Source organism: Rhinatrema bivittatum, chromosome 1 (assembly GCF_901001135.1).
Source record: "Rhinatrema bivittatum chromosome 1, aRhiBiv1.1, whole genome shotgun sequence".
NCBI lineage: Eukaryota > Metazoa > Chordata > Amphibia > Gymnophiona > Rhinatrematidae > Rhinatrema > Rhinatrema bivittatum.
Window position 1 is genome coordinate 201,674,861 of NC_042615.1, and position 21,885 is coordinate 201,696,745.

Genomic DNA, 21,885 nt, shown 5'->3' on the forward strand with positions numbered 1-21,885 from the left:
TGGCGAAGCAACTTACTTTTAGCTTTTAAGTTTTTTTCGCTTATTTTTTGGATTCGCCGCTGTCATCTCTCCCCCCCCCCCCTCCCGGAGCAAGGCTGCTTTTCGCGCCCTGCTCCGGGAGGGGGGGAGAAGAGATGACAGTGGCGAAGCAACTTACTTTTAGCTTTTAAGTTTTTTTCGCTTATTTTTTGGATTCGCCGCTGTCATCTCTCCCCCCCCCCCGGAGCAAGGCAGCTTTTCGCGCCCTGCTCCGGGAGGGGGGAGAAGAGACAAGCGGCGAAACAACTTACTTGCATGGGGGAAAGCGGTCTCCGTGGCAGCCCCAGTCCTCTCCCCTCCTCCCGAAGCCAAAAAAAAAAAAAAGCTTTTTTTTTTTTTTGGCTTCGGGAGGAGGGGAGAGGACTGGGGCTGCCACGGAGACCGGCACCCATAATCGCGGCCGGGGCAGGTGAGCGGGGGCTGGGGGAAAGCTTGCCACCTACCCTTACCCATGCCTCTACCGCCTGGGTCAGGGTAGGCGGTAAGTTTGCAGGTTAAACGCGCGACAAAACGGCAGGGAAAGGTAGCGTTAGTCGGGGCGCGGGTTACGGGATGCTAGGGGAATAGCTAATTGGCTCGTTTGCATGCAATATCGAGCTAATTCGCTCGTTTGCATGCAATATACATGCCGCGGGAGGAAGGGTTACCCGGGGAATTTAGGACGCGGTAGGAGTAGGTTAAAGGGGATTCGGGATCGCAGGAAGGGCTAACGCGGCCGGAACGTGAGTTAAAAGCAGCTTAGGAGCAGGGTAAACACGGCCGCACCTTACAGGATAGGCCTGTATGGAATTAGGAAGACCTAACAGAAAGGAATTAACACCAGTTCCAATAATTTGCTCACCATAGAGTTTAGACTTATGGGCCTGTATTTGCGAGCCTCCTCCTTTAGGAAACATCTAAGTGCCAGTACAGCACTTGGATATTCAGTTTTTTACTGCAGTCAGGATTTGTTGTTTCAGTGACAGTTGGACAAATCCATATTCAGAATTCAGCTGCACAAACCCTTTCTCCCAAACTTAGGGTTAGATTTATCTAACTATTGCAAGTGATAGGAAGAAGGATATGTTTTATGGTAATAGTGCAAATTGCAATAAATAGGCTATCTTAGTACTTCCCATAGGCATTACTGCATTATTTATTTATTACTAGCGGTACCCGGCCACGCGTTGCAGTGGCAGAGTTAGGATCTTTAACCTCCCTCCCCCTTCCCCTTGCTCATTTACCTCAGTCATTCACCCTCCTCCCCCTTGGTCACTCACCCCCCCTTCCCTCCCCTGTCCCCACTCCAACTCTCTCCCCTCACACTCACCTCTCCCCTCATTCTCCCTCCCCTCACTGTCACCTCCCCCCACCCTACTGCCTACCCTTCAGATCAGAAAACCTTTGTCTTTCTATTTCTGTGGGAACCCCCCCACCCCCCCAAAAAACCCCTCAATCCCAACCCTTTAAATCAAATAATAACCCCCCACCCTCCTGCCCCCTCCCAAGACCTGGGAAATTAAAATTGTTGGTGCTACATGTGGTCTGTCCCTGGGCGTCTGTGCCCGTTATGTAGCCAAATAGGGGAGTGCCTAACCAAATTTGCACTTCCAAATTTGTTTTGTGGTCTGGGGAGGGCTATTTTGGTGTGTTCCCGAGATCGTACAAGTTTAGTGTATGTATTTGTGTGTGAACCTCCCCCTTCCCCCAAAAAACAACCCTATGAGTAAAGTTCTCTTAAACTAACCACCCCACACTCTCCTGCCCCTCCACCCCAGCCCTGTGAAAAACAGTAGCCCACCCCCCCTGCCCCCCCAGAGTTTCTGAATGAATGAAACCTGCCCCCCCTCGTGACCCCTCCCCAAGATGTTCGCAATAAATTCATTACCACCCCCCACCCTCCAGACCCCCCGAGACCTGATAAAAATGTCAATCGGTGGAGCGGGCGTTCAGGAGCGGTCCGGGAGCGATGTATTGGCGTTGGTCCGTCGGCTGCGAGCACTGAAATGGGTTCAGACGGCCCTTTGCCCTTACTATGTCAGTGGGGTGGAGCAATGGCAGCGGTAGATCCTCTGTCATAGTAAGGGCAAAGGTCCACCGGCTGCCAGTCCTGAAAATGGCGCCGAGGGGCCCTCGCTCTTACTATGTCACATGGGCTACTGCTGCCATTGGTGTCCCCGAGTGGCACAGTAAGGGAAAGGGCCGTCGGCGCCATGTTGATTGCTGGCAGCCGACGGCCGTAGTGCAGGAGATGTGTCCCGGACTGGTCCTGGCCCCCCGCTGGAGCCTCCCGGACTTCTGTCAGGTTTAGTGTGGTTGTGAGGGCCTGGGAAGTAAATAAATTTGGCATGTGTGTGGGGGGTGTGAGGAGGGTTGTTTTGTGTGTGTTGGGAGGCTGTGGGAAGTAAATCAATTTGGCATGTGTGTGGGGGGTGTGAGGAGGGTGGTGGGTGTATTTTATCTGTAAAGGAAATAGTTATCTTCCGGCAAAAAAAGTGCATAAATGTGTTAAAATGGAAGTATAACGTGGACCTGGACTGGCGAAATGATTAGTGTAGCGTGTGTTAGTGTAAGGTGTAACAGATGGCACTTACGTCCAGCAGATGTCGCTGTTTTCCCGAAACAATTTTTAAACCTATTTTACCTGTCACAGGTGTGACATATCTGTAATGTAAGTACAGAAGAACCTTCCTGTATGCGAAATGAAGGTTGTGTCCAAATTTGAAAGCAATCGGTTCAGTGGTTTCTGAGATTAGCGATTTTGTCCAAACTATTTAACATTTTTATTTATATAGATTTTTTTAATTTATTTATTTTTATATACCGACATTCGATCTGACATATCACATTGGTTTACAGAAAAAATAAATGTGCTAATAACAACAGTGTCGGCACATTGTTTGTTACAGTAAAACTCAGAATCAACATTAATTGATTTTAATGTAAAACTAACAACATTTGTCTATATAAACTTTCTTATTGTGTATCAGTAAAGGGCTTTCATAGTCTTTCTATAAGTTAATAGTATACTCCTTCCCAGTGATTGACAGATTTCATGAGCTTGACGCATAGGCTTTTTGAAAGAGCCATGTCTTTAAATTTTTCTTGAATGCTTGAGTAGTAGGTTCCATTCTTAACTCGGCTGGTAATTTGTTCCGAACTTTTGCTATTTGTCAGTGTTCTGGCTGCTGCATTCTGTAACAGCTGCATTGGTCTTAGGATGATTGTCAGGAGGCTCAGAAGAACAGCATTGCAGTAATCAATTTTTGAGAAGAGTAGTGCCTGAAATACTGTTTGATAATCTTGGGCAGGGGTGGGCACTTCCGGTCCTCGAGGGCCACAAACCAGTCTGGTTTTCAGGATATCCCTAATGAATATGCATGAGAGCGATTTGCATGCACTCTGCCTCAGTTGTATGCAAATCTATGTCATGCATATTCATTAGGATATCCTAAAACCTCGACAGATTTGTGGCCCTCAAGGAATGGAATTGCCCACCCCTGATCTTGGGTATGTAGAAGCAGTTTGAGTTTTTTTTTATGACCTGGATTTTGAAGTATCCATCTTTTATTAAGGTATTTTTTAAAGTTTAGTTCACTGTCTAGGAGGACTCTTAGGTCTTTTACTGTATGGACAATTTGGTTTGATGGTTGACATGGTTTGAGTATGGATGTGGGCTATATATAACATTTCTGTTTTATTGTGATTGAGTGAAAGGGGCATTTGTGATAGTAGCTACGTTATTGCTGATAGATAAATATCCCAAAGTTTTAGGGTATTCTTGAGAGTATCTTTTAGTAGGAGCAGAATTTGAATGTTGTCCACATAGACATAATAGGCCTAGTCCAGTCAGAAGGTATATTAACTTTTTTGCATTAATATCATGAGAAAGAGAGAGAGAGAGTGAGATTATCTCTAAGGCACTTGTAGTAGTTAGCTATTTATATCTCTATAGAAGGCCTACCTAGTAACTCAAGGTAAGGTTTAGGTAGTAGTGTAGGGTTAGGGGGCCACTTTAACATGCAGAGTGAGACGTACAAACAGAACAGTACACTCTTGTGAAGATTTGATGTCCTTCAGAGTGAGGCAACTCACACAAGGATGAGATTTGTACAATGTTCTCTCAACCTAGCTTGATTGTCTCTCTACCTGGGTAACATCAAGCTAGGTTGAGAGAACTTTGTACAAATGTTATTCTTGTGTGAGTTTCCTTACTCCGAAGGACATCAAATCTTCACAAGAGTGTACTGTTCTGTTCATATGTCTCACTCTGCATGTCAACGTGGCCCCTAACTTCTACACTACCTAAATCTTACCTCAAGTTACTAGGTGGGCCTTCTATAGTAGCATAAATAGCTGCTTACTAGTGTGCCACCCTCAGAGGCTCTCTCTCTCTCTCTCTCTCTCTCTCTCTCTCTCTCTCTCTCTCTCTCTCTCTCTCTCTCTTTCCAGCCTAAAAATGCCCATAACACAAATTGTGAAAACATTATAGTTTATGTTATGGGCTTAATGCCAATGAAAAAGGTGTAGTTATTTTAAACTCCTCCCCTTTTAAAAATTATCATCCTACCAAGCGTTATGGTGCTTTTCACTTGCGTTAAGTCATTTTTCTTTTGCAAAAATGCCTTAACGCAGGCAAAGATGCCATAACACAAGTTGGAAAATAACCCCCTTAGACAAATCCTTTTGAACACCAGTTACTTACCTTTTCTTTTTTTTATAAACAAAAACCAAAGATACCAATATTTTAAAACTACATTTAAAAAAAATGTTATTTTCTCAGTGGCTTTGAAGTTATGCTATAATTAGTTTACATATCCCCTAAATAACTAAAATTATGCTGCCTGCTAGTATGCAGCCACCTATAAGATGCAACCAGAACAGAAAAATAAAACCCACAGCAATCTAGTAGTCAACAATGAAATATACTTTTCACTCAACGCACAATTAAACTCTGGAATTTGTTGCCAGAGGATGTGGTTACAGTGCAGTTAGTATAGCTGTGTTTAGAAAAGGATTGGATAAGTTCTTGGAGGAGAAGTCCATTACCTGCTATTAATTAAGTTGACTTAGATAATAACCACCGCTATTACTAGCAATGGTAACATGGAATAGACTTAGTTTTTGGGTACTTGCCAGGTTCTTATGGCCTGGATTGGCCACTGTTGGAAACAGGATGCTGGGCTTGATGGACCCTTGGTCTGACCCAGTATGGCATGTTCTTATACTGAGAAAATACCATTTAGTGACAAATGAGAGTTATGAAAATTGTATGCTTTTTTTTTTTTCTGCTACATGCTTGAGATAAGCTGAATTCCTTTGAACTTTTTCAGGCTAGATTTCAAAGCCATTTTCCATGGGCAGCACAGAACTTTTAGAAAATTGACTGCTCTATACGCATGTAGGGCATCTGTGTGAGTGCTTTTATCCGCAGTAGTGGGAGGCCTTCCAAGGGCTGGGGAACAGGTCTGAACTTAACATGCATATTTTTGAATTTTCAAAAGTTATGTGCATATTATTTCCTCTGAAAAACTACTCACACAAATTAGCAGGTGTAAATGGTGTGCAGGTAGTTTTTCTGGGCTAAGTGGATGTGGGTACTGTTCTTTTCAAAATCAGTGTAAATTCTGCGGATAAAAAGTTCCCACCGAGTTTGCACCAATGCGGGTAGTTATAACATTACCCACCTGTAAATGAAATGAAACAAAATGAAAAAGGAACAAAAGCACATCTCTAATAGCTGGATGCTTAGAATTCTTAGAGGTATTTTTAACCAGTAAATAGTCAAAAAATGGGGATCAGAAAAGCTGTAACTATTTCCAGATGCTATTGTGGTTATGAGTGACATTTTTTTTCTCTTGTCCTAAGACTGTCTGAAAGATCCTATGTAGAATATTTAGGACATTTAAAAGTTCTTTAAAAAAAAAACCTTGAGGTTTGCTTCTTTATTTGTAGATTAATTATAGTAAACAGCATCGACAACTACATTGGCTAAAATGTATTCTTTTTAAAACTGTGATAGATCTGTCACAATAAAAGCAGTTGGAATTCAACAAACCTGATTCTTCCTTGACGCAACCTATGAAAAGTGATACCTAGGAATTAGACATCCCCATTGAAGTATCACTGTTTCATTGTTTTTTTTAGATTAAGCTAAAAACATTTGTCATTAGAAACACAAGAGCCAATTTCCTGCCAGAATACTCAAACCTTTGACATTTTGCCTTCAAAAATCCTTAATTGTTTGGTAGAGTATCAAAGTTTTTGTTTTCAGGCTTAACAGGAAAGGTCAATGGTTTCTGAGAGATGCATAATAGACCTGACTTAATTGTGACTGAGTGCCACAACATGCTTTACACATCTGGTGCCCAGTCACTGAAGACTAGAGTACCTGTCCGAACATTTTCATTTTTAAAATGCCTTTCAGATCAGGGTGACAACTACAACGGGAAATCTAGGCTGGCAGCAGAAAAGGTCTTTCCAAGTAATGCACCGCATAATTGCATAATTTTAAAATAACTCAACTGTTTTAAAATTCCCACACGTGACCTTGACAACAGGCCAGAGAGTACGCAGTCACTTTTATGTTTCCTGTAGGATCCCTGCAGGTTAAAGGGAATGGAGGCCCTCATTAAGTGCTGACCGTAAAATAAGAGCTTTCCAGGTACCCTACAGAAATTCTGCTCCTGTTACAAGTTCTCTCGAAAGGCCTTCTTGTAGTCTAAGAAGCAAAATCTACCTGCTAAACTATCTGGAAGGTTCATATTCGGATAGCAAAGTTAGGTCTAGATTTATCATTTATCATTTTGCATGAATAGCACCCACGATAAAAAAAAAAGGGGTGTTGTTAGGGACATTTTTGAGCTACCACTATGCACGCTATTTTACCGTTTTGCATACATATTTTATCGCACGCTGCATTACGTCATTGCGCTGCCTGTCATATCATTGCGGCCTGTATTATTTTTTCCCTGTATAAATACTGACATCCTGCACGTGTCTCTTTGAGGATGTGTCAGAAGTTGGAGTGAGAGGAGAGGTGGTTTATTTTCTAGAGAAGGTTTTGAGGAGTTATTACTAGGGTTGTGCAATCATTTTTCCCGAATTAGGCAATTTCAATGAAATTGTTAGTGCGCACTAAACCGAAAATCGGGCCCCTGAAAAAAAAAAAACCCAAACCGCGGGAAAAATGAAATTCCCACGGGGAGGGGGGCCCGAAACGAAGCCCGACACGTAATTCAATCCCGAAACATATCTCTAGTTACTACCGAATACCGATTACTGAGTGAGTTGTCTTGCTTTCTGTTGTCATTTGTTCCCCTTTTCCTTCGTCTTCTGCATTATTTGTTGGAGTGAAAGTGTGTGAGTCCAGTTTTTTATTTTGTGTGGAGGAAGAGCAGAGAAGTGTGCGGAGGAGTGGAGGAGTAAGCAGAGGAGCAAAGGAGGATCGGAAGGTGTGTGGAGGAGCGGAGGAGTGTGTCAGTGTGCGGTGACGAGGAGTGTGTCTGTGTCTGAATGCTGAGGTGTATGTGTGTGTGTGTGTATGTGTATGTGTGTGTGTGTGTGTGTGTGTGTGTGTGCATGCGTGCAGAGAAAATGGAGTGTGACAGCCATGGGGAGAAAGGAAAGAACAGGCATGAGGAGAGGAGGGGGAGGAGGGGCAGAAGGAGTGGGAGGATAAGTGCAGAAGTGGCAGCTGACGGAGGAGTAGGAGTAGGCGTAGGGACAGAGGCAGGAGTAGACACAGGCCGGAGGGAAGAGATAGAGGGGTGGTGGAAGGATCTAGGCAGGCAAGCCTGGAGGGAGGATTACAGCAGCATAGGGATAGCCATAGAGTGCAGAAGGGAAGGGAGTTGGCAGACCAGGGTCAGGTGGGGGGGGGGGGGGGGGAGGGAAGTAAGGGAGGAGAGAGGAGAGCAGGATAGAGAGTGAGGAAAGGGAGGACACCTTTCAAGGAGAGGAAGTGGCACCCCCTTCAGGCAGCCAGGTGGCACCACAGCAGCATCTCAGGGCCTTAAAGTTTACTGTCGAGGAGAATGAGTTGCTCATCGCAGGGGTCCAGGCAGCAAAGACCTCAAAGGCAGCCAAGAGCCAAATATGGCGAAACATTGGCCAGGCCATCAGCTGGCATAGCAGAGTGCAAAGAAGCAGGGATTAGGTTGCCTATCAATACCACAACATCAAAGACCAGATCAAAGCGAATTTGCATCCAGATCAAAGTATCAGTGGCAGGCTGGAGGAGGGGCCCCCTGTCCAATAGCTCTCACAGAAATGGAGCAGTGACCGATTGAAAGGCTGGACGTTTTTGAGGGCATGGATGAGTGGCTAGACCCCGCACGAGCTGCAGCCGGTTAAGTTGACCTCACCCATAAATTTCCAGACAGCAACATGTATACACATTATTTGGCATACGTTACTCATTCTGCAAAGAAGCAAAGTGCACTTCTGATGTCAAATTAAAAAAAAGGATACTTGCTGGCATATGTACTAATGGCTTCTGTTTTGTTTCCACAGCTCTTGCCCTCCAAGGTGCCGGTCCCAGCCAGGAAGCCCCAGGGCCCAGCCAGGAAGCCCCAGGGCCCAGCCGGGAAGCCCCAGGGCCCAGCCATGCATTCCCACCATTTCAGAAGCTATTCCTTATGGATGCACAGACCCAGGTCAGCGAGAAGGAGGAGAAGCAGCAGCAGCCACAGCATCACCACCTCCTATTTGTCATGCTCAACCCCCTGGGCTCACCAAGCACACTTGATATGTCGCTGAACCAGGAGGATTTCATGCTGGAAGGGAGCCAGGAGTGGGAGCTGACAGACACTTTGACTCCAAAAGCCAGCGCACCACTGCGCCACACACCACCTCCATCACGTCCCCCTCACCAGAGAAGCGCACAGTGCCCATCTTGCAGTAATACTTACCAACACCAAAACCAGCACCACTGCCACAGGAACCAGCACCACCAACACCACATCTGCAGGACCAACACTGGTACATGTAGCAGCAGCACCTGAACCCGCAGCACCTACAGCTGAACCTGCAGCCCCCATGCATGTTGCTGAGATAAGGCACCTATATGGAGAGCTGCGTGCCTTGAAGATGTCTGTAAACCGGAAGAATTACATCCTGCGGCAAGATACAGCTGCAAATACCCAAAATTGAAATGCACCGATTGCTGCCATGAGCAACATGACGACTATCCTAACACAAACCTTGCAAAGGATTCCAGAACAGCCTGCGTTCTCCGCTGCCTCAGTAGAGTCAACACCCTGTAGCAGTCCCCATCAGGGGATCAGCCAGAGAGGTAGGCCCCCCCAAAGGCATGCTCCCCTAAGAGGCAAGCCACGAGGTGGATGTGGTACATTGGAAAGTACCACCTGGCCTACAAGCCCCAACAAGATAATTTTTAAGTGAGGCCTGGCCCGGCCCTCAGTGCAGAGTTACTGTGCTGTCTAGATGGAAGAAGACAGCTGGTCTGGCCCTTAGCACAGAGTTGCTGTGCCGTGGAGATGGAAGAAGATAGCTGGACAGGGCATCAGCACAGAGTTGCTGTGCCGTGGAGATGGAAGAAGACAGCTGGGCTGGGCCTCAGCACAGAATTGCTGTGCTATCTAGATGGAAGAAGACAGCTGCCCAGCCGCGCTCATGTTACAAAATCCAGGGTCGGCGCATGCAAGGGGGTGCACAATTGTGCAGCTTGCGCGTGCCGAGCCGCACAGCCTGCCTCCATTCCCTCCGAGGCCACTCCGAAATCGGAGCGGCCTCAGAGGGAACTTTCCTTCTGCTCCCCTGCATCTTCCCCTCCCTTCCCCTACCTAACCCGCCCTCCAGCCCTACCTAGAACCCCCCTACAATCCCGGGTACAGTGGCAAATGGCCGCTGTGCCTGGAGGCTCAGGCCACGCCCCTCCCCACCCATGGACCACCTCGGACCGCCCATGCCCCACCCCTTTTGCAAGCCCCGGGACATACGCGCGTCCCGGGGCTTGCGCGCGCCGCCGAGCCTATGCAAGATAGGTTCGGCGCGTGCAGGGCAGGCAGGGGCAGCTTTTCGGGGGTTACGCGCGTATCTTATGCGCCTATCCCTTTGAAAATCTTCCCCTTTATGTCTCTAAACTATACCATCTATATATTTTAAACCAAATGAATGAGAGATCAAGAGAGTAATAATACCTTTAAAAATATAAAGAGTCAGGAGACAAAGTCCAGCGAATTCCGGCGAAGCCCGGGAAACCCTGATGAAAGCGCGCACCCTTTGAGCGAGCGTGGCTTCAGCAGCGCGCTGGCTCTGCGGCTCACCGCTAGGCGGTCGCTGATATAGGCTGCTACTTCTGGGTCTGCCTCTAAGACCCACCTTCAATGTCTCCGTCCTTCTCTGCCTCTCCGTAGGGGTTGGAAACAAGCTCCTGGATTGCAGCAGGTGAAATAGCGCAAAGGTCAGAGTCCTTCCTTCTCTCTCGCTCCCCAACTATTATGTTTTAAAGAAGCATGGGGGTGTGTGTGTGTGTGTGTGTGTGTGTGCAAGGATCATACAACAGTATAATGTAAACTATCACAGACAAGTTATACTGCATCTTTGATGTGTAACAATGACAACCAGCATACCTCAGACCCTCTATCAACAGTACATATTTGCTCTGAGTGTACTTGCTGAAATTTTACAGTACAAGGGGTCAGTCCATTGCAACCACAGGCCACGGGCTGCCGTTTTTGAGGCACCTGCTTTCAACAGGCCTACCACTTCATCAATATTGTCCTAAAGCAGTTAGCCTTTTATGTATGTGCACACACTGGCTGCTCAGGGGTCAGGATAGTAATGGTAAGGAAGGGACCTCAGAGTTCTGCAGCACCCACATGCAGAGTGATTGACCAAGGAAATCACAGCGTTCACAGAGTGAGACCCACACAGTTATGTTTGGTGTATGGATGACTAAGTCCACTTCCAGCACCTACACATGTGCAATGCGTTGGTTCATCATACTACAGAGAACTCTGTGTCTGCTTCTCAGTTAGGGCCCAAATAAATGTTTTCTGCCATTCTATGTGTGTGGATAAAATGCTTTTCATCCAGCCCTAAGTTCTAATGAGTGACTCAGAGTCCTTCCTGGGTAAAACTAAGTAGCTGGGCACCTAGACTAATTATGTCTGAGGCATACATTACTCCAACTTAGAGTGAGGTAGTGCCATGGGCACATGAAAGGCTAGTTAGCATTCAATGCATGTCTGGCAAGACCACAACAAGGAAAGGGCATGAGACAGCATGGCAATGATATTACAGCTGTGGCTGCAGTAGGACTATACATTCACCACTATGTGCCTTTTACTATGGGGGCAGCTAAGCTCATGACCTATTTAGCTGACAAGAAATTCTTTACCCATAATGCTATGCACAGACCACTTCATTCCCAGTGGAGCAGCAGACCTGCCATTCTCACAACAAGCAGTGGAAGTAACTTACAGCACTTAATGCTTGGGCTACAGAATAGCACCTCTTCCGATTTTCCCAGAAGTGGTGACACGCATGTGCATCACAAGGGCATGCAAAAGAACTGTCAGCAAACAGTTTGTGGCAGGACTGTTCAGCCTAAGTGCTTTCCCAATGCTCATATTTTGCAGATGCACTGTAAGAGATTGTTTGTATATGTAAAAAGGGAATAATATGCATGTGTTAACTGGTCATATTTATGTGCATACACCTGCACTGCATTAATGTCACTGATGCTTAAGGCACAATGTCCTTGCACGTACATTACTTCTTTCTATCTGACTAACCATACGTGTGAGGGAAGAGTTGAAGGCAGGAGGTTCAAACACAACTTACCATTGGCCTGTATGACATATACCTTGCTTCTTGATCGATGTGGATGCTGTAAGAGTGCTTACAAAATAAACTATGACAGACCATGTCATTGGTCAGTGCAAATGGCACATGAAGGCAGGACACAATCTGATCCCTAATCCTGCCTTCACTGAACATGATGTGCATCCTGCTGTAGGCTCAGCAAGAAGCCAACACAACATACTAGGGGTGTGCATTCGTTTGCAACATATTGGTAATCCACAACGTATATGCCATATTTGTTGTATTCGTGGGGGTCGCGAAACGTATGGTGAAGCCCCACGAATACAACGTATCACTAACGAATAAATCCCCACCCTCCTGACCCCCCAAGACTTTCCAAAAGTCTCTGGTGGTCCAGCGGGGGTCCTGGTGTGATCTGCACTCGGCCCATCAGCTGCCGGTATTCAAAATGGCGCCGATAGCCTTTGCCTTTACTATGTCACAGGGGCTACTGGTGCCATTGGTCGGCCCCTGTCTCATGGTAGGAGCACAAGATGGCGCCGGTAGTCTCCTGCATGCCGGCCGTCCAATGCCAATACTCAAAATGGCGCCGATCGCCTTTGCCCTCACTATGTCACACATAGTGAGGGCAAAGGCGACGTGAGGCATTTTGAGACACGATCACTTTGCATCTCAAGACGCGATCACTTTGCGTCTCAAAATGGCATAGTGAGGGCAAAGGCGATAGGCGCCATTTTGAGTATTGGCATGGACGGCCGGCGTGCAGGAGGTCGCTCCCGGACCCCCGATGCCAGGACTCAAAATGGCGCCGATAGCCTTTGCCCATACTGTGTTACAGGGGCTACCGGTGCCATTGGTCAGCCCCTGTCACATGGTAGGAGCACAAGATGGCGCCGGTGACCATGTGACAGGGGCTGACCAATGGAACCGGTAGCCCCTGTGATACAGGCTATCGGCGCCGTGATGAAACCGGCAAACGAGGGTGTGAGAATGTAGGGATGGCTTCTGGATTCCCCGCTGGACTACCAGGAAGTTTTGGTAAGTCTTGGGGGGGTCAGGAGTGTGGGGGGGGGGTTTAAATTTTTATTTAGGAGGCCGAATAAAACAGAAATCTGTTAAATACGTGAGGAGTTGCGATGCGTTTCGCCTCCCCACGTATTTAACAGATAGGACAAAATAAGTTGCGGATTACAAATACGTGGAAAACGGATGCACACCTCTACAAAACCGTGATCGGGCCCGATGAAAAAAACCCCACATGTGAATCGGAACCGGAATCCGAACCGATTCCGGTTCCGATTCACATCTCTAGGAAATAGCCCTTACAGCCTTGAAACCCCAGGGCTTGTGGAAGCTTGCTAAGCTTCATGGGCAGGAAATGTAAAGAGTCTTTAAACCATATACCCAGGGGTTCTATCGTGATTTGTAAGAGCTTAGCATCCTGAGCTAACAAGCACACATCCATCTTTTCCTTTAGCAGCTCTCTAACTACAAAACAACCATCATAGCCTTTAGAATTATGTGCTATGAAGGTGTATCCTTTGAACTTATTGTCACAAAAAATCTTAACAAACTCAGAAATACTCTGAAGACCTTTGAACTCTCAGTTTTATGTGTTGTTTAAATCTGTTGCATATACTGTTTTTTTCGCTCCATAAGACACACTTTTTTTCCCCCAAAGTTGGGGGAAAATGTCTGCATCTTATGGAGCGAATATAAAAAAAACAACAAACTAACTAGAACCCCCCCACCCTCCTGATCCCCCCCAAGACCTGCCAAAAGTCCCTGGTGGTCCAGCGGGGGTCTGGGAGCGATATCCTGCACTTGGGCCGTTGGCTGCCAGTAATCAAAATGGCGCCGATGGCCCTTTGCCCTTACTATGTCACAGGGGCTACCAGTGCCATTGGTCGGCCTCTGTGACATAGTAAGGGCAAAGGGCCATCAGCTGCCAGTAATCAGTGGGGCCTATGCCTGGTGTTGAGTATTATTTTGGTTTTATTTTTCCCACAGAAAGAGAAAGATTAAAGTTTTCTGATCTGGGGAGTGGTCCGAAATGGCCCTCCCCAGACCCAAAAATGAAATGGGGACAAAAAAATGTATGCACTCCCCTAAATTGCTCCATAAGACACACAGACACCCGGGAACAGAGCCGGTTTAGCACACCATTATTATTATTTTTTAATTTTCTCACTCTGAATCCTAGGTGCATCTTATGGAGCAAAAAATATGGTATATAATTTGGAACATGAAAGCCTGTTTCCTGCATACATTCACAATCACAAAATATATATTTTTCAGATATTTGTGCATGATCAATAGGAGGCATAAAACACAAATGCTTGTCGCCAGCTTACAATGTCTGCCCCTGCATTTATGCCTCTTGTCCACATACGCTTCACATTTTTCACACAGTATTTTAAACAAGCACTCAACTTCTTTTTTTAAAGCCAAAACTGTATGCCTTTCTTAAACTCTTTAGTACGGCAATACAGTCTGCATTTAGGACATTTCTGTTGTGCACCAACATTGTCTATACATGTTGCTGTTAAGCAGGTCGGCATCATAATGTGCAATTATGATCATGACTGTACGGCTTCTGGCAAACTTTACAGAAGTTTTGCTCCCCATAGAGCTTTTCTTCAACTAAGATTCCATAAAAATGGTCATCATGTAGCAACATAGAAACAGTTTTATGGAATTCAGGGTTGTCCTTTGTCTTAAAGCAACCCCATTCTTTTGCTTAAAGCACAACCCTTATGTTTATACCTAAATGTTGTTCAAATGTTAAGACATCATCTAGCATGATCTTTTTTATGCTCTGACCACCCTAGCTCTGTGTGCAGTTTTTTTTTAGCATAGTCTAACAGCTCTGCATCTGTGAGCTTTATTGGTGACATGAGGGCTGCAAGGCTCCCTGCAAAACATAGAGCGTTACCTGTGTTATTCAAGTCTATTAAATACATTCTCTTTCTATGTACGATTTGGCTGTATAGAATAGACCTTAAAACCCTTCGTGCCCCTCCCCCCCTGTTCTGTATAACAAGAACGACAATATGGAATGTCTCACCAAACTGTATCTCTCTATAACTCTGCAGGAGTTCACTAACTTGGTCTAAGAAATCATCAGCATTCAGATCCTGAGAGTTTAACTTTCCTGAATACAAAGAATTATGAAAACCTGTAGAATGTAAATGTACCTGAACATAATCATTAGATATCATTCTATTGCTTATTTCATTTAGAACATGCTGTATGCCTTGCCTCACAATGTTTTGTGCATCTATGAATGAATCTATTCTATCTAAATTAATAAAATGAAATTCCTTTGAATAAAGTACGCCATTACATTTTTCTAAATCATGGCTCCATCTTCTCACAAATTGCACAAAATTAGCCGGTTCATTTTCTGCAGATGCATTTTCAGAGGTCCCTGATATACAATTATTTACCATCCCCCTTAAACATTTTCATTGGTACAATTATCTAAGGCCATGCTTTCACATTCTTTCTCTACTTCCTCCCTGTGCACAGGTCTGCTGCTGTCTCTGAGGTTCTCGTGTGTTTTCGTTCAGAAATAGACCCTTTTGTAGCCTTTTCACAGTCTAAAAATTAAAAAAAATAATAAAAATTAACATGGGGGTGTCATAATTTTTATTGATTTTACAAAATTTTTACGAAGAATTTTGTAAAACTTTAACAGTATAAATTCTTACTCTTTTGTTTATCTCTTGGCTTTTGGTATGGTCTTTTGACAGATTTCTTTGGCATATGCTGCTCTTGGTCTGTTTTGTAAAAAAAACATATGGTAATAACTTTTCATTTACACAGCTGTGAAATAATTGGAGGTTTACCCATATAGATATACAAAAAAAAAAGCTTCCTTACCGTCAACCGGTTCCCCCTCTGTTAAGATGTTACGGTCTTTTCTTTTTCTTTTGGATATAGGCTCTGAGGCCTTGTTGAAACCCAGTTGTTGGTCTGTGCTCAACACTGTTATCTGTTTTTGCAATATTTTCTTGTTCTAATAAAACAGACAGACATTTTTTTTACCACAGTTTTAAAATCATATCTAAAAATAAAAAAGATACAATAAAACTATTAACCCACCTTTCAGTTTTCTTTGTTGCCTCTGTTTAGTGAGTGACAATTTATTAATAAATCCAGACATCTGCCTTTCTTTGTTTGAAGAATCCATTTCTGTTTCAAACTCTTCAGACCTTACAAACTACAGACTGGTGAACCTTTCTGGTCACTGGCTATATATACTCTTTTATCACCATCATAAGGGTGTACCCACCAACAACCCTCAAAACTTGTGTATTGTAACACAAAAGCTACCTGGCCCCTCTCTGTCATGTGATGGACATCTGCTACAACTAACCCAGAAACCCCCACTTATAGAATAAGATAGTTCTCTTGATTGGAATATCATTTACAGGCCTTTTGTGTGTATTATCAATATCTCTTTAGATCTGAAGACATTTCACAAAACAACAGTCTGTTGAACCTTCTGTGATTTAATGGTTCCTGATCATTGTTTCTCCTTGATTAGATCTTGAGTCCAGACATCTACTCGCACCTACGTCATTACAATATCCACCCCCTTTTGTTAATGAAAGGTAGTGTGTTATCATTGCCTCTTTAGGTCTTGGGAGGGGGAGGTACTTTATAAAATGTAGACTGATGAGCTTTTCAGTGCTTTAATGGTTACCCCTCTGTGTATTCCTTCATCCTTCCACACAGCAATCCTAAAACATATTGGGCCGGATTTTAAATGGCTTACGCGCTTAAGTTAAGCGCGTAACCCTTAAAAAAAAACCCTGCATGCGCCGAGCCTATTTTGTATAGGCTCGGCGGCGCACACAAGCCCCGGGACGTGCGTAAGTCCCGGGGCTTTGCTAGGGGGCGTGTTGGGGGGGGGCATGTCGGGTGGTGGCACGACATTCGGGGCATTCCGGGGGCGTTCCGGAGGGCATGGTGCCGGCCCGTGGGCGTTCCAGGAGGCATGACCGAGGCCTCCAGACCAGCCCCCAGGTCGGGTGATGGCGCGGCAGCGGGCCACTGGCGTGCACGAGTTACGCCTGCTTCGAGCAGGCATAACTTGTGCGATAAAGGTAGGTGGGTTTAGATAGGGCTGGGGGGTGGGTTAGGTAGGGGAAGGGATGGGATGGTGCGGGGGGGGGGGGGGGGGGGGGGGGTGGAACGGGCAGTGCGTGCAGGGCTCGGCATGCGCAAGTTGCACAAAAGTGCACCCCCTTGCGCGCACCGACCCCGGATTTTATAAGATACGTATGGCTACGCGTATATCTTATAAAATCTGGCGTACTTTTGTTTGCGCCTGGTGCATGAACAAAAATACGCGCGCACGCTGTTTTTTAAAATGTACCCCATTGTGTATTATAACACAAAATGAACAGCTATAGCCCTTCTGCCTGGAGATTGTTCTCACATGACACACTATCACAGGCTTACTTCTACATTCGGTCTTGCAAGTTTGGGCGTGCCTATGCAAAATACATTGCATGTAGTTCATCACCTTTTATTTCTTTTAAAATGTACACTAACAGGTTTGTGTGGCGAATAAGCATCTTGATCTTTAAGCCAATCAGTCAGGATTTATACCAACAAAACTACCTACAGCTCCTGGGTCATAATTAATTTTCTTTAAGATCTGCTGGTGCCTGCTTGTTTTATCGGCTGGGAGGACGAGGGAAAGGGGACATTCTCCCTGTCTCACAGGCCAATTCAGTAAAGTCCACGGGAGAGCGGGCGAATGCCCGCTCTCCCGCGCTCGCACAGGCCACTCGCCTGTGCGTGCAATGCAGTATTTAAATTAGGTCCGGCGGTAGAAACGGGCAAAAGGAGGCGCTAGGGACACTAGTGAGTCCCTAGCGCCTCATTTTGACCTGGAGCGGCAGCTGTCAGCGGGTTTGACAGCCGACGCTCAATTTTGCCGGCATCGGTTCTCGAGCCTGCTGACAGCTATGGGCTCGGAAACCGTACGCCGGCAAAATAATACTTTTTTTACCCTTCGGGACCTCCAACTTAATATCGCCATGATATTAAGTCGGAGGGTGCCTGAAGAAATTAGCACCTACCTTTGGGTTGGGCGCATGTTTTCTGCCCCTTACTGAATAAGGGGTAAGGGACAACGTGCGTCCAATGACAGGTTAACAGTGTGCTCCAAAAAATAAAGCATGCTTCTGGCTCTGTCATCATTAAAAAGCATCAGAGACATTTCTGCTGACGTTCTAGGGGGCGTATTTTTAGTGGTGTGTGGTGAGGGGTGGACTTCCGGAGATGTTATAGCTGTGACATCATTGAGAGGTTTGGCTTGGGGGATTTGAGTGAGAGCATACCCATAGGATACTCAGGTCTTGCACGTTTTGGGCATGCCTATGCAAAATACATTGCATGCAGTTCACCACCTTTTGTTCACCACCTTTTGTTTCTTTTAAAATGTACCCTAGCAGGTTTGTGTGGTGAATAAGCATCTTGATCTGTAAGCCAATCAGTCAGGATTTATACCAGCAAAACTACCTACAGCGCCTGGGTCATAATACATTTTCTTTAAGATCTGCTGGTGCCTGCTTGTTTTAAATGGCTGTAAATACAGAGGTATGTTTTTTAAAAGAAAACCAAATCCTTGTGTACAGAATGAGTCAAAGTTTCCTGCCACCTCACAGCTAGTAACTTTTAAAACAGAGGGGCTAGAAAAAAAAAAGCATGCTTCCGGCTCTGTCATTAAAAAGCGTCAGGGACATAAAAAGCATGCTTCTGGCTCTGTTATCATTAAAAAGCATCAGGGACATTTCTGCTGATGTTCTAGGGGGCACATTTTTGGGGGTAGTTTGGGTTTTGTATTGTACTTCCAGTGAGATCATCAAAAACTGCCAGAGTCCATTAATTCTGTCGTCATTAAAAAGCAACAGGGCCCTTTCTGATGACGTTCTAGGGGGTGTGTTTTTGGGGGTGTGGTGAGGGGTGGACTTCTGGCAATGTCATACCCGTGACATCATCGGGGGTTTGGCTTGCGGTGGGGTGTGGGCAGGGCCACCAGTGACAACTTGGTTTGGGGCATGGCATGGGAGGGGCCTCTTTATTCACTTCTATTGGGGGGAGGAGCATGGGAGGGGCCTGGGTGAAGCTAGGGGAGGGGTCAGGGGCAGGAAGAGCATGGCCAGGGGTAGGAAGAGGTGGGAGGGATGTGGCTACAACCCCATTCACTTTGATGGGGCGTGGGCAGGGCATGGGTGGTGCTGAGACCAGAAGTGAACACTGATTGGCTGCTGTCATCCTTATCCTTATCTCACCTGTCAATCAGTTTGATTGATCATGTGCCCATAGACTACTCACTAAGACCAGGACTGGATCTACATTTGGATAAGTTCTTGGAGGAGAAGTCTATTAACGGCTAGTAATCAAGTTTACTTAGGGAATAGCCACTGCTATTAATTGCATCAGTAGCATGGGATCTTCTTAGTGTTTGGGTAATTGCCAGGTTCTTATGGCCTGGTTTGGCCTCTGTTGGAAACAGGATGCTGGGCTTGATGGACCCTTGATCTGACCCAGCATGGCAATTTCTTATGTTCTTATGTATGTTGGTGCAATTACTGTCTGTTTAAGTGCCGAGACTGTGGTATGACCTCTTTGTGGCCATGTTTCAGTAAGCAGAACCAATAGTGGTGTAGCACCTTGCATATATACGTTTCAATACCTTGGAATAAGGCTGTAACTAGCCTATTCGGTGACTGAAACCTTTAACTGTGTACCTGTACCTTTCACATGTGTGTTCTTAAAGTTCACATTTATTTAACATTTATAGCATTTTGACAGCTGCAGATCTCAATGGTCCAGGAAGAGCTGGGGTAGGAGCACATTAGTGGGCTTATGTCACACATTTGTGAGCAGTAGCATGGGGTCCACTGGGGAGGGCTGGCAAGGCACACCATGCTAGCTAGCCTACAAAGTGTCACGTAATACATTCCTCTTTTGGTATCACTATCAGGAAGAACACATGGTGGGAGCAACATGTCTTTCATGTTATCTTTACTTGAAATACAGTTTTTGCAGAACAGTCTATCGTTGCATTGTGAAAACAAATGGTGAGTAGGCATACTCGTTTTCTTTTACACAGTGACCTATACATGCTAGCAGTGTGATAAAGAAAGATAGTAGCACAGAGAGGAACAGCAAACACATTTCTGAACTACCTCCCATGCAAGGGGAATTTGTATGTGAGGTCTATCAGGCAAAGTTGCATTCTATAAAGTTTTGCCTAAGCTGGCTGCCCCTCAGTGTGATATCCTGGCATTGTACAGGTTGACATCGTGGATCTGGGGGAAGATATGGACATATCACCATTGGTACTCTGTGTTGTACTGCAAGATTATGGAATACACAGCAGAGCAGCACTATCTTTGCCTCTTTGGGTGGAACATACATTAAAGCTCCTCCTGTCTTGACCCAAGAGTGAAAGCGACTTTTCAAAAGTCCAAAGGTGCATTCGATTACATATTGCGTAGTACATAAGGCTACGTGATATATAATCAAAGGCACCTTCAGACTCCTCTCTGCTGGCGTGTTTGGAATGGCAACAGGGGTGAGAAGCCAGATTCTGCAACTCTTGCCCAGAATCTCCTATGGCAATGCGAGATTAAAGGTATCAATGAGAGCATTGTAATTTGTGGATGTGAATGGCAAACCACCTCATCCAGTAAGACTGTATAAGGTTGCCTGTACCTTTCCTGAGCCTTTAAGAGTGATTTATGTAGTTTATGTGGCTATCACATTGCTGTAGCCAGTATATGTGGTGGCTTGATATAGCGTTAAGGAGGTCAGCTGTTCAGACCTATTACATCAAATGTGTCTATTGGAACTATTGTGTACATGCCCTTACAATCTATCAAATGCTACTGTTGTGTAGTGTGCTGCCAAGCTTCAGGACATATATAAGAGCTGCCACACCTGTGCTACCTGCAAATTCTCTACTCATGGTGTGAATGGAAATGTCCGCGGCAGAGGTATAGTGTGTCTTGCCTAGAAAACCTATTGAGATACCGCACATAGGGAACATGCACAGGACACTGCTTGTAATATAGCTGTGTACGTCTATACAGAAACAGTCTGTGACATTCTCACACCTCTGTAAGGTACTACATGTGATGGTACTGTGCCACCAATGTGGACAGTTGAATCTTGTGAATCAGCTGTGATATAAAAATGGCACCCAAGGGGAGGATAAGAATGGGGCCATTTAGCTTATGAAGAACTTCTAAATATATAGTGCCTGCTTACTCAGTTATCTTTACATGACGTGCATTGTTGGCATTAAAGTTTGCCATGCTCTGAAGCATGGGGATAAAAAGTGTGTTTGAGGCATTGTGGACCCTTGGTCGCAATGAAGATGACTCCGCCCATGGGGAGGAGACCCATGGGAAACAACTGCGATAGGCTGATACAGATAGCAGACACAGAATAGAGTCTTTATTGTACTGCTGTAAATAGATGGTGAAGCAGGAAGGTAAGGCACTGATCCACGAAGTGCCAATATGCTCAACAGGCTCAGAAGTATAGTCTCATCCATATATTCACGATAGGCAAGAGCCCGCAGTGCGGGTAACGCCACGGCTGGTGGGTGGAGTTGGAGCACTGGATCGAAGAGGTACTCACTAGAGATGTGAATCGTGTGCCAGATCATCTTAACGATCAGATTCGGCTGGGGGGGGGGGGGGGAAATCTGATCGTACGGAAAATGGCGCCGGCCATACGCGTATGGCCGGCAGGAGATCGACTGCAGGAGGTCGTTCAGCGAGGGTTCCGGAATCCCGCTGAACAACCTCCTGCAGTCGATCTCCTGCCGGCGCCATTTTCCGTACGGAAACGATTCGCGGCAGGAGATCGCTCCAGGGCCCCCGCTGGACCCCCAGAAACTTTTGGCCAGCTTGGGGGGGCCTCCTGACCCCCACAAGACTTGCCAAAAGTCCAGCGGGGGTCCGGAACGACCTCCTGCGTCGAATCGTATTGGTCTATGGCTGCCGCCATTTTGCGGCGGCCATTTTGCAAAATGGCGCC